This window comes from Drosophila miranda, chromosome 2 (genome assembly GCF_003369915.1).
Source record: "Drosophila miranda strain MSH22 chromosome 2, D.miranda_PacBio2.1, whole genome shotgun sequence".
NCBI classification, from domain to species: Eukaryota; Metazoa; Arthropoda; class Insecta; order Diptera; family Drosophilidae; genus Drosophila; species Drosophila miranda.
The window spans coordinates 20,479,199-20,492,195 of record NC_046675.1 but is presented as its reverse complement, the minus strand read 5'-3'; the positions used below and the strand labels follow the sequence as shown (position 1 = coordinate 20,492,195).

At 44.8% G+C, this 12,997-nt stretch overlaps 1 protein-coding gene across 3 annotated transcripts in view; it reads right to left on the bottom strand.

Annotated features, from left to right (window-relative positions):
* LOC108156058 (acetylcholine receptor subunit alpha-like 1) overlaps positions 1-12,997 on the bottom strand; it is a 63,915-nt gene that overhangs the window by 32,018 nt on the left and 18,900 nt on the right. The window contains exon 1 of one of the 3 annotated variants that reach the window (XM_033388453.1): positions 1,271-1,353. The exons of the other annotated variants lie outside the window; for them this stretch is intronic. The gene's annotated coding sequence lies outside the window, so the exon portion shown is untranslated. Of the gene's footprint in view, positions 1-1,270; positions 1,354-12,997 lie in introns of those variants that run through there. 3 annotated transcript variants of the gene reach the window in all.

Here is a 12,997-nt window from a genome sequence, read left to right as displayed (position 1 = left end):
TGGATCATCTGTCGGATTGGAGTAGCTGCTTCATTAGTCAGCCCCCCGAGCAGCTCTTGTCTGTCTCGTATGAGTGGGAGAATGGGGATTTCTGAGGTTAATTTGTCTTTAAAGCCACACAAATTACTGACAGAAGCAAGAGGGGAAGCTCCGTAACAGGAGAATACGCAATTCATGCAGCAAGTAACTGCTTTGTAAGTTGAGGGCCGCCCCCGAGGGCGAGGGCACAAATGCGTTCGCACTTGAACCAATTGAGCTTTAAACGCGCAACTGACACACACCCACATTGCCTGGCTGCCAGAGAGACAAAGAGTAAGTGCAACAGTAACCAGGACAATCGGCAGCAGTGACAGCTTCAGCTCGAATGGAGGGCGCAGCATGGGGCCGAGAGAGGACACACACACAATGGGATATGGATATGGATTGTGCTGGAAATGCATCTCACTTATGGCCCGTTGACTTCAATTTGAGAGCCATGCACTCAAGCAGTTCGCAACCCCCCACACATCAAATGCACTTCGCACTTGGCACTTGCATTATCCCCGCTGCTTATCAATAAACTGTACTACCCACAGGACCATAGAATCGCCAAACTGTTGCTGGCCCGGCACTGCCACTCTCTTTCTCTCTCTCTCCCCCTTGGGCGAATGAAAGTTGCAAAACTATTGCCCAAAGAAAGAGGCGACGCAGGTGCAGGATTTCAGCCATAGTTGAGCCCTGCGGCTTTATGGCCAAAGTTGGGAGCTCAACTTAGCAAAAATAAAAAAAAACAAGCGGCTAATGCTAAAGCTCTTCAAGCGCTTTTATATGGCCATCAAAAAAGTTTCATACGACACGTAGGCCGGCCGAAGTTAATTATGTTTATGTAATCTCATTTGCATAAGAAAGACCAAAAGAGCAGCACCAGACATCGTACAAAATACGAGTAAATGTAGCATATATACAGGTTAACAGCAGCAGGAACAAAATGCTGCTGGTTGTACATCAAAGTTGCAGATAGTCTACTGGCTACAGGCTACAGGCTACGGAAATATGTTTGCATAAATAGCCCGAGGTGTAAGTGTAATAAACAAATTACGAAAACATGAAACGACAAGAGCCGGGACCTGAAAATGTCACGGGTGGCAATGCTAATGCCCGGGTGATATCTCTTTAGCATAAAGCGAACTTATAATCAGCAATTATGCTAAGTAATTTGTCTGAACGGTGGAAAGGGGCAAGGGACAGAGGCTGGGGCAGAAAGTATATTCAACTATAGGTGGATACATACGAGTTGAGATAGTTCCTGGTACCTGCATCCCACACGGGCTGCATAGCTTTTGGCAATATAATGCTTGCCTGTCCACAAAGGGTGTGGTCTCCTCGCTCTCAGGCTCTCGAGAAATTGTTTCAAGCACGCAAAATTCATGGCATACTTTCCGGCGCTGGCAGAGAAACCGAAACTACTCTGCTGCTGATGCCACTGCCTCTGCTTTTGCCGAGAAACTAGCAACTAAAGAATGTCGGCACTTGCGGCTATGAAGCAGCATGCCAAAAAGCAAATAGTGATCCACGGCCCCTGCCACGCCCCGAAAAAGTAGCAGGCAGAAAATATGTAGGTTGCTCCACGCCCCCTCCCCGGCCGCGCAGTCCCCACTGGGGCTGGCTACCCGTGAACTAGTTTCGCGTTCGCTTTAAATTATCTTTGATGCGAGAGCCGCCTGTGGTCCGGGCCCTGGGATGGAGGGGGCGGAATGGGGGCAGGGGGATGGGCATGAAAACGAATTGCCGCAGGTGTCAAAAACACACAGACAAAGTCAATTTGCGCTAGCAGACGACAGGACGAGATACGCGGATTGTGATGGGGATGGGGAGGGGGATGGGAAAAACGAATGGAAATGCCAATGGGAAGGCGGAGCTGGAGATGGGGGCAAGAACAGCGGCAGAACAGAGTGGAGAAAGTTGGTCGCTGAGCGTGTGCTGCTCATTACGCGGTGCCTTTGATGTGCAGCAAGCCGTCGTAAAGTGCCGCCAGCAGCAGCAACAAACAACATTACAAGCACCAAGTGGCCCTGCCGCTGCCGCTGCCTCTGCCACTGCTGCTTTTTGCTGGCTGCTCTCTGATTATAATCATCGTGATAAGTACTCTATATATACATACATACATACCACCATGGCCACACCCCCTAGTTGGCCTGCCACACAATGGAAAGCCACAAATACTCCCACGCACACCCACTCACACTCAGACCAGATCTCAGTCTCGGTCCCATTTGATGTCACATTTGATGGAGCCACCACCAACCCGCAGTTCTAGGTAAGTCCCCGAATTTCCGACGGGGAATTTAATGTATACCTGGGATGACACCCGGGTGCACCCGCTGCATGTGCCGATGTTGCCCCGTGTTTATCTTTAATGCATACAAATGATGCACTAACTGCAAATGATGATGGAAAAGGCACTGTGACGGGAGATGGCGATGTAGATGGGAGACGCGATGAGCAACTCGACACGCCATAAAATCAAGACACACGCCATTTTGCAGGCACCTCTCCACTGCGAAATGTCTTGCAATTCGCCCCTCAAGCGGGGGATACTTTCATTTAATGCCACCAAATGTACATACAACAAAAAAGTTATTACTTTCCTCTTAGGTACGTACAAAATCTCAAATCTGATAGAGGTTAATGGGATGGGTTTAACATTGAACAAGACAGTTACCCAGAAACTACCACGACGAACAGGAACTTATACAGATCCAAAAAAATGTATCCGTTTACTATTCAGATTCTTGGCTCATGGCTCCCTACAATTTTAGTTTTAATCGTCCAATTTTGGGCATGAGTCCCGCAATTTATGATGCTTGATCTTTGAACTGAGAACTTTGAAACCACTTTATTTTAAATTTATGGCTAAATAATATTTATTTCTGTGTAACATCACAAATTGTTTTGCAACAATCTCGGTGCCAAAATCGAACTGCCACAACTTTCATAAATTGGCGCCACTTTCATCTTTCAAGCCCTGTCAGGCACAAAAATTGATAGACCCCAGTTCGATTTTCAGCACTTGGATGAAACACAGGCATAACAGGCTGTTGAAATGACTTTTACCCATTCTGATAGATGGATATATGGATGGGATAGACGAGCAGCTGAAACTAAGGGAAAAACAATGCCGACAGCTGCCAGGGCATGTCAATATTTCAGAGGTGCGGCTTCTCGTACATTAATCAAATTGCCAATCCTCTCACTCTCTCTCTCTCTCTATCGTACTTCTGTCTCTCTCACCTATGTCGAGTGATTTGAGCAGAAATAATTGGTTATACATGTATGAGGGAGCGGAGCATTGACCACGAAAGGCCCATCCGCATTCCCACATCCCACTGCCACAGCCAATTTCTGTCGTTTGATATGCACAAAAGATTTATGAGTTAATTAATGTGGCAGAGATCGAGGGGAGAGTACAGCGGAGAAATGGAAGTGCTTCATTGTTGAGTATGATTAATGAGCTTCGCATTTTTCGGTTACTGCCGCCCGGAACCGGAAATGAAACTGTTGCCGCTGTTGCCGCTGCTGGTCTTAGTTTTAAAGTATCAACAAAGTGTGAACTTTACGCTGCATTAGTGGGGTATGCATCAAAGTGGGTCACCCATACACAGAGCCATGCTCTCATCGACAGGAAGAGGAGGAAATGCGGTTGCCAGCAGGCGGCCGACGACGGTGCCGCATCACTTGGTAGTCGTAACTCATTCATAGCTCATAAACGGTGCTAATATTGAGTGTCGATTTTCCACCACACTAGCCCAGGACGTTGCACCAATGTCTCTCTCTATACCCCCCTCCTTTTTTTCACTATACATATATATATATATACGTATATATGTATGTGTCTGTGTCTGAACAATGCAGCTGTTTTCCTTTCTTTCTCTATTTTCTGCGACCCGCTTTTTGTCCGGACTGCAACGATGTCGACAATGAGGATGAGGACGTCGATGGCGACGACGACGACGACTACGGCGGCAGCTGCTTCATTACGGAAGCCGAGTATCCTGTTAATAGTTTAACATAAACTGTGGTAAAAAGTGCACGCCACGCCACTCGCCATCAGCTTTATTGATTATAGCAGCTCCTGGAACACTTACACGGTATTTTCCGTGCTGCTGCTGCCGTTGATGCACCGGAAGTTGACATACTTAGAAAATGGCGGCCGCCCTGAAGATGGCTCCCGCGCGCTCGCTACAAACTGTTTGGTCAATTCATAAAAATTCAATCTCTATGTCCATAGTTTGCAATGAATTTAAAATTAAACTTGAAAAATCACTTCAGGCATGGGGCATTTCCTATCTCTACACAAGCACAAGCACAGACACTAACTGCAGCATCATAATTCTTGTATACTCGTATCTTATCGGCAGCAAAAACTTACAACTGTCCTGTGAAGTAAGGGATTTTCTTGCCCTTACCCATCTGGGGTGGGAGGTATTCAGTTGACGAAGGGAAGGAAAGCATGTTTTAGAGACATAATATATGTATGCCTTCATAGAGTATCAATAGGTTATATAGTTCTTGTAGACAGTCAAGTCTCTTCCTAATTGGAAAGTATGAAAGAACTGATTCTTCTACTTTCAGAAGAATTGAAACACATAGGATAAAGTACTACGGGTATTTCTTCATTAAATATATTTAGTGTTCTACTTTGAATATTTATTCACAAGAGTATCTCCAAGTCGAAGTCCAGTGCTTTGCAAGATATTATTTTTTGTGCGCCTCTTGCTTTGGACAAAACATAGTCATAAATTTAAATCAAACCATCTGACAGGCGCCCAGAAGCGATTGCAGATGTATCAAAAAAGGGGGACAGGCAGCATTTGAATCTTGGACAACAGATGGCTGCTTAAAAATATATCTTTCTCTATATGTATATTAAAGTAGATATATATATATATATATATACATAGAGAAAATGTACACTGATGATTTATATGCCCTGGCTAAGACGGGGTTTGACTAATTATGTGTGGAGTTTTGGAATGTTGAATTGATTGATTGATTGATGGATTGGGTATGGAATGGGAATATTTTGTTCTCATTATTTGCAGGAATTGATATTGTAAAACAGATGTTTCCGCTCCCACTTCATTGTTATTTAATTAGGCTCGATATCGGGGTCGAAAGTTTGGCGCTTGATTAATGTTTGACCGTCGGATACTGGACTCGTAGGTAGGATGTGAGCGATGTAATCGATAAATGAATAAATGACAGCTAATTAATCCCATAGAAAGCATACACACACACTGGCAATCATTGTTGGGGAAATCAGGACATTTGCAGTCCTTGTGTCATTTTAAATGCAATTTTATTCGCAATAAAAGGGCGAAAAAGTGAGATAAATTAAAAATTCATTAACCCATAAGCGATATAACAGGTGAATCATCGATATCCCGGAAAGTGCAATATACTTCCAATTAAGCAGCAGATCGATTCCTATTTTAGGTACAGGTTTTCTATCAATTGGAGGCCCGGGGCCCAGGCCAACTTTAGTCGAGAGTGAGAGGATTATTGAGTCAACTCAGTTGCTCTCAAGCCGTTTAAACTTATGTAGTTGGGCTCTATGCTGATTGGGTCTGGAGCATTTCGTTGGCATGGCAATGGCAAGCCCTGAATAAAATGGACAACATTCAACGACAGGCAACATCTACTAGACGGGCTTTGCATGGATGTGGATGTGTGGTCCTGGTCCAATATGGTGTGTGGTGTAGTGTGGTGTGGTGTGGTGTGGTCTGGTTGGCTCTGACTTATGCATTTGCCACGCATGAATTATTCAAATACTATACTCATGGCGCATGCATAGCTGGTAGCCGGTAGCTGGGAAAAATGCATGCACCCGAAATGAAAACGAGATCCAAAACTCAAACAGCACACAAACTGCAGCCACTCGAACTGGGATTGAGTTTTGATTCTGGGCTGCAACTGCAACTGCAACTGTGGCCCGGATTTCGTTCAGTCTCTTGCTGTTTCTGGCTGGATGAGTATGAATCCACCGCAAACTGGAGAGGGTGTGGCGTATATGGCATTCGGAATGGGCCTGAAGTCACACAAACAGGAATACGACGTGGTAAAACAGAATTATGATGTGAATACAGTGGTATAAAGTATAGGCCAAAAGTTTGCCAATCAAAATTTTGCATTTGAATCTGATTTGACGGCCCCGAATCCTGGAAATTCACACAAGCGCATTATGTAATCTGGCCCACAGTGCACCACATTCTCGTAGGCCATATTGCAAACAAATAAACGAAATCTTGCAAACAAGCAACCAGAACGCTGAGCCACAGGGGAAGCTACAAAATCGATTACGCAAATACCCACAAAACTCCAATTCTGCTTGGCATCGAAGTGCCCCAGGGAACAGCTTCCTAACCTTTCTATTCAGCAGCGTGGAACATGGAAACTATATTATTGGGTAACTTTGAGTTTGAGCCACTGCAAATTGATAAATTGTTGTGCCTGCCTGTCATCGATGCATTTGCTATATGTAGTTTTGAAAATGGCTTATATGACGTGATTGGGCGGAGTACTTTATGCAATGGATCTGGGCATATTTGCTCAACTTAATGGCTGAAGAGCAACAGAAGCGCGTAGTTCGATTATTTAATGCAAATCCAATGCATTGTCAATCAGACAGACAGATCCCATACCCCACCACGCATCCGCACTCGACGTAGCAGTTGGCAAAGCGATTTTCAATTTCCAATTTCAAATTTCAATTCTATGCAAAGTAGACGATGACTATCCTATCCTTCACTCAATCTCCTCCTGCTGGTGCTGCTGCTGCTCCTACTGCTCCTGCTCTGCCTTCGCCTCCTCATGGCGAATAAAATGCCTTCTATGTATGGCATCTATTGACACAGAACCCACCCACACCCACACCCACACCTACACCGACACCCAAACCCACACCAAGAGACCCATAGCGCCAAAGCACTTGAGCAAATACCCGACGAGCCGAGCCAGAGACAATGCCAGAACCCGCAGAGAGCGAGACAGGCGAGACAGACGGTGCACAGGAAGGAGGAGAGGAAAGGAGTTCCGAGTAATGAATTCGCCTCAATTAAGTGGGGAATTTATGGTAATTTCGATGAGTTCTTCAGGAAAAATTTAGTCCGCACTCGTATTATGATAAAAATCAATCACACACGTGTATGTATACTCGCACAGCATACAAAAGCGTGAACTATTTTCAAAGTCGAATTTCAAAGCAAACGGAATCGAAGAACATCTCTAGCTTTCGCCCTTCCCCTCCCCCTCTTCCTACCAGCAAATGTAGTTTACTTGCGCTAATAGCATTGAACGAGCTCAAAATCAAAGCCCCCGATATCCAGCTGAGACACTCTCTCCATCCATCCTTCGAATCCACCAATCCACTCCCTTTGGCGCCCTTTGTCGCCGCGTGTCGCAACTGCATTCAATTACTTGATGTGTCTATATGGCAGTTACAATGTCTCCTACTACTACCATCTCCCTGTACGAGTATCTCTTCTTGCCTCTCCTTGCTGTGCGCGCTTAATACAATTGCCATTTTGTAGCAGCAGCAAGCAGAAGCACAGAAAATGGATGAAAATAAGAGCAAAACAATTTGCAAAAGGTATAAAATTGATGGATAAAATGATGCAATGGCATTGGCTTTTCCAGCATCCTTAGCATCAACTACAGGGATCTCAGCGCAGTGATTGTTTATCTGTCACTGCCACGGCTCCCGTCGCCATGGCAGGTGTCTCAACGGCGACATCCCATAAAGGTAGAGGGTGAAATGTATAAATAAATATGAGCACTGAGCCTTGGCTGGGTTTTTGGGCATTTAAAAAGCAGTAAACTGGTTTCCGCAGTGAGGGAAAATATATTCTCGCTGCAGGTTGTCATTGAATTTTCAGCAGCATTGCATTTCCATTGACGTCTTCCCTACTCCTGTTTTAAAAACTTGCTGACTATTGGTTAACTTTCAAGCACCGGGAAAAATCTAGTTATAATCAGAGGGCTGTTGTCTCACCATAAGCTGGACAAATATTGGGTCGATTGACTCACCTGCAAGAAAACAAATACAAAAGGCAATTAGCAAATAATTTGAATTAAGCCAGATTTATAATATATATAATTTAGATGGAAGCTTATGCTTCTATAAAAGGTGGAGGAAACCAACAGATTTCCTTTCAACAATCGATGCTAGTGTCGAGCAAACTGTTTTATGCTCTTAAGGGATTAGTTGAACAAATGCTCCATGCTTCGAGTAGTAAGCTTCGTATAATCCCGAAACACAAAAGGCTGTAGAGTCAATTGATTGCATCGAAGTTGAATGGCCTTAAAGTCCGCTCACCGTTTTGGGACTTAATTGAAAATTTCTGTTTGCCCAAGGAACATGCAACATGACATTTGCGGAAATGAAGTAGAGCTGATCGCAGGGGGCAAAGCAAGCCATAAACAGCTGCCAGCTGTCACAGACCGAAAAACACTCTCTTGTCACCTATTCAGCAGAAAAAGAGAGAGAGGGAGAGAGGGATGGAGAAAAGGTGGAAAGTTTCCACTCATGCCACGATGGAACCACATGTTGTTCTATTATCATAGCGTAAAAATGTTTGGCGAAACTGCACTTGACCAAAAACTGAGCCTGAATTAGCGACCAACCTTCCACCCTTCACGACCACACCTCACACTCCGTCCGGACTGTTGCTTTCTGTCATAAACTCTAATGTGTGTGTGCAAGTATCTGTGTGTTGTGCGAGCATCTGTGTGTGCGTGTATCTGAGTTTTTGGGAATTTTTTTGTTTTACTTTTGGTGCTTGGTTTTTGTTTATGTTGCTGCTAAAGTGGGTTGGAGGTTGCTGGGGGGCTGTGTGGATGGCTGGATGGGTGGTTAATGGTTATGGCGAGGTGTGGTGTGGAAAGCACATGGACAGGGGACCGGAGGGGCGCCGGGGCCAGTCTGTTAATAATTCGTTGTCGGTGGGCCTCGGCTTTTTGTGTGTTGTCGCAGCTGCAAAACTCATGCTTTTCGTATGGCAGATAAGCCCGGCATAAAATATTTTATTAGCCAGCGACTGCACTCGCCTGGCGGCAGACTGGAACTGGGGCGGCGTCGGTGCTGGGGCGGTCCGAGCGAAAAGTATGGAAAGAGCCCCGACATAATGACGTCGACAGCGCCAGCAGCGCAAAAAACTGCCACTCAACTCAAACACAGAAGAAGCATTTGGTTCGCGTCCTTTTTTTCGGATGCTTAGCCATAAATTTCTTTACAGAAACGGGTATGCCGAGCTCCTAAGAATTGATGGAAATTTAAAAATAATGAACATTTGGGTAGTGTATTCCAGGGTTCGTTGTGCTTCTCCTGCTGCTGCTCTTTCGCTTTCTTTCTTTTTGCGAAAATGAAAATTAATGAATGCGAGCAAATGCTTTTGGCATTCTGCCAGCCAAAGGAAGGCAACATACCAAAGACACTAAATTAAATGTCATATGTCAACTTCTTCCTTCCCTGTCTCTCTCCCTCTTGTCCCTTCTCTTTCTGTGTCTGTTTAGCTTGTTTTCCAGAGTATGTGTGTGTGCGTTACTTTTTTGTGCCTTTTATTTGCTTGTTTGCTGCATGGGTTTGTCTTTGCCACAGCCATCTGCCATTTGGCTGCCGCACCCCTAATGCCGGCTTGATGTATTTTAAATTAAATTTCAATTTTTAGCTGCTCCTCACGCGGGTGCCAGCCAGCAGAAGCTTCCCCTAGCTTCTAGCCTAATTCAATTGCTTATCCACACCCCCAAAGGCTTCAGCGACTGAGAGTTCAATTCGATTATGCCCAGACCAAACAGAAACGTTGCAGGAAGTAAATATTCCCGACTGTGCAATACCCATCACAATAGTACGAGTATACTCACAAAATGTGACCCTAAATACCAAATAGGCGAAGGAATAAATGCATACCCTGGCTTGACGGGATACGGCAGGGCCCAGATAGGCTGAGGAGGAGGACAAAGCCCTGCTAAAAGCTTTATAAGTAGTTAGGAAAAAATATTAATTTAATTTCCGGCTGACACTCACGTGTGCCAGGTGTCATCAGCAAACGGTGTTGACTCTCTCAGGTTTTTTTCGCCTACCACGCAGCGCGTTAAATTATTTAATGGCTCGTGTCAAAGGTAATAAATGTTCGTGCCGCGAGGAGTACTTTTTTACCTTCTGAATGCCGCAAGGGTTGAGAGGGTGCCCCTGGAGGGTCGAACTGGATTGGTTGCGTGGCAGACAAAAGGAGGTAAAGGCAACAAAAAATGGCTCTTAATGCGCTTAATAGTTCGCGCATCATTAAGTTGAATTGCATGAAAAGCCACCGCTGTACCCGGTCCGCACCGCACCGCACCGCACCGTACCACACCGCACAGCTCGGCACTCCCACGCGCAAAAAAGAAATATCCTTATGGTTATTTTTTACAAGGTTTCGCTGCGCTTAATTGCAAATCAATATGGCGAGGTCTGGCTCCTGCCTACTGCCTGCAGGCTGCTAATTGCTTACTTCAATTGCCGCTCGCTTCCTTGGAACTCTCTCTCTCACAATTAGGTCTACTTGTGTAAATTTCATTTGAGCCTTTGCTAAGCCTCTGCCTATGAATGGCAGACGTCTCCCTAACATTTCTTTGCCGCAGCCCCTGCCCCTGCTCCTGTCCCTGCCCTTGCCTCAAGTCGAGTGTGATCTGCTACCAGGCAGTAATTTTCAATTTCCATGCAAAGCAGGCGGCGACTCAAATGAATGCGCCCACTCATTCCCGAAATCCCTCAGCCAGAAACTTGAGGCCACAAACCGATGGAGTCTCTCGCATGTGAGTGCGTTGTATCCTTCGTTCGGGTAAAATAAATATTGTAAATTATACATGAGTTCGGCTGGCCGTTGAAACAGGACTAGAAAAGGCTAGAACGTAACACTTTCGACTTTGCCGCATGACTTTTGCTTTTACTGCAACGATTTTCATTCGATTTGTGCCATTTCACACTTGGCCATAATGGCCACCGAAGGCGGGAATGGAAATTTTGTCTAGTAACTGTGAGAGAGTGTTGCTGTGTTGTTGGATGTTGTAAGCAGGATGACTTGAAATTGCTCCTATGATAATCTTGTAAGGATATAGACTCAAATTCATGGTAAATATGTATATAAATGTAGTTGACAATTTGACCACAGCCATTTCAAGTTGCTCACCAACATTCGTAGATCCTTTGGCAGCCCCGTAAAGAGTTAAGCTCTGTAAAATTGTAGCTGAAATATGGGTTTAAAGCAACATTCAGTCCATTTCCCCAGTTGGATGACAATACAGTTCCAGTGCCAGTTCCTGTTCCTCTTCCTGTTCCCATTACCCGCCTCCTGCCACGTGTATAACTTATTTATAAGGCTTTTACGCACAAATACACAAAAATGTAAAGGCAGCAGCGGGCGGCCAGAGAGAGACAGAGAGAGCCACAAACAGAACAGAGCTGGAGCTGAAAAAGCGTACACAATACGAATGGCAGGCAGGAGTCGACTGAGTACATGGTCCTGGTCCTGGCCCGTGTCCGGGTCCGAGTCTGAGTTCTGGTTTTGTTACTTTAACCCGCTTTCAGCAGAGAATCTGCAAATGGACTTGGCGAAAGCGAAACTTGTCCTTTGTGTGCGCTTTACACATGTTATCGGAGAGGAGAGGATAGGAGCGGGGTTCGGGTTCGGTTCTTCTGCGAGTAGATGCCATGGCTCCCTTGTAGTTATGGAGTGGCAAGGGATGCCCAAGATAATTGCTTCTTTGTGTGCAGAGGTACATACTTATACATATTCTCGTAAATAAGTGTATGTGTGTACAATGTACATACATGTGGAGTATCGGCCGACTGTCAGCTTTTGTGTGTGACCATGAAATGGCCCTGGCAGCCATTAAAAATGTAAAATAGGATACAACAGGAGGGGCACAACGAATACTAATATTTTTTTACGACTAAGCATTCTGCAAATTTGTACATCTATGACATAAGCATATATATAAATTCCATTTTCGGCTTTCAAGGGTTAAGCGAAGAGCGAGCGAAAATAACTTTGGCAGAAATTTTCGTTATTCGTGCGATGGCGATGGCGACATCGACATCTATTGTAAATTATTTTTTCACCATAAAGCAGCTTAAATAAATTCGTAATTATTTTAAATGTGCCCGGGTGGCCACGCCCCCATTTCGCTTGCGAAACTTTCGTCCAAAGTTTTCCATCCTTGCTCATTAAGTAGCACAATTTCTGTTTTCTTTTGCAAGTTTTCCCCTGGTCCTGGTCCGATCTCGGGCGGAGCGGAAGGAGCAACGCGAAAGGAAAATGGGGACAGGAATGGGCACCGGGGGTTGGAGGTGCCTGAAGTGGCGTCGCATCACACGCCAAGTAATTATGAATATTTTAACGAACTTTTGCCACAGGCAGCGGCAAATCAAAATATTTCATTCGGCTGCACAAAAGTTAGAGCGAAAAACAATTTCGTCTAAAAATAGAAAGAGAATGTCGAGGAGCACAAAAAAAATATAATTAAAACTGCATCAGATATAGTATGCCCAGATAAATCATCTTGAATTAAGCGCATTTTTTGGGGTTTTTAACTAATGTATTAAGCAAAAGTTGGATAGTTTTTCGCACTCGAAAAGAAAGGAATGAAAACTTTCTTAGCTTTCAGATGCTCAGATTGAATATGAAATATCATAAGAAATCCAAGTTTTTTCTGCTGCTATAAAACTTCCAAGTAATCAAAATAAATGTGTAAGGTGTATTATGACTCTCATTGAAGCTACTTTGGTTCGGCCTCAACTCACTCGATTAACTTACACACACTGCACTGCGTATACGCAATCAATCCGAGTGCTAGATGCCAATCAACTGGAAATGAAGGACCACCAGCCTCGGCCTCGACTAGAGCTAGGGCTGCGCTAGGCTGGCGGCTGGGTCCGACTTTTGTTTGGGTGCATAAATTGATTTGGGGGGCTTTAAGCCAA